Genomic DNA, 1,039 nt, shown 5'->3' on the forward strand with positions numbered 1-1,039 from the left:
CCTTAGGTACTAGAGAAATGCAGATTAAACCATGATGCAATCTCTCCTGACAGCTACTAGAATGGCTATGACAGAAAAAAAAAATGGAAGCAACAGGTGTCACTGACAATAAGGAGACTGGAACCCTTGTACATTGCTGTTGGCAATGGAAAATGGAAAAAAAGCCACTTTGCGAAAATAGTTAGGTAGTTTCTCAAAAAGTTGAAAATAGGACTACTGCATAACTCAGCAATACCACTCCTAGCTTTGTGACTCAAATGAGTTAAAATAGATATTCAAGCTGAAACCTATATATCAATATGCACAGTAGCACTGTTCACAACAGTCAAAAGGTAGAAACAACCCAAATGTTTATAGGAAATATAATATATTTATTTCTATTTATAGGAACTATCCAGGATGGAAATCCACAGGGACAGAAAACCAATAACTGATTGCCAGGGCTGAAGGAAAGGAGAAATTTGTGACTGTTTAGTGGACAGAGAATACCTTTACGATTATGAAACTGTTTTAGAAATAGAGGTGAAGGTTATACACCTCTGTGAATACACTACTACATGTCTCCAAATTGTACACTCTGGTTAAAATGGTGAATTTATATTAAGTGCATTTCAACTTAATAAAACAAATCAGACTTAAATAGCAAATAATATTAGATTTATATACTTCCAAATTTAATACTTGTTTTCTTTTGAAAAGAAAGTGAAAGTATTAGTGACTCTTCTCTGACTCTTCACGATCCCATGGACTGTGGCCCACCAGACTCTTCTGTCCTTGGCATTCTCCAGGCAGGAGTACTGGGAGTGGATTGCCACTTCCTTCTTTAGGGGATATTACTGACCCAGGGATTGAACCCAGGTATCCTGCATTGCAGGCAGATTCTTTACCGTCTGAGACAGCAGGTGGTCTTGTTTTGAAGCCATTTATATTTTATCATAAATTCTTCAGTATAATTATTTCCTTTGCTGATACTTCATTTTACAATGAAAGTTTAGTTTTTCATTTATTTTTAACCTCTTTTTCTCTCTGTTTTTCACTG

General features: G+C 35.7%; 1 protein-coding gene across 1 annotated transcript in view; it reads right to left on the bottom strand.

Moving 5' to 3' along the window:
* LOC104999631 (EGF-like module-containing mucin-like hormone receptor-like 2) overlaps positions 1-1,039 on the bottom strand; it is a 317,660-nt gene that overhangs the window by 288,939 nt on the left and 27,682 nt on the right.

This window comes from Bison bison, unplaced genomic scaffold (assembly GCF_000754665.1).
Source record: "Bison bison bison isolate TAMUID 2011002044 unplaced genomic scaffold, Bison_UMD1.0 scf7180017864358, whole genome shotgun sequence".
NCBI classification, from domain to species: Eukaryota; Metazoa; Chordata; class Mammalia; order Artiodactyla; family Bovidae; genus Bison; species Bison bison.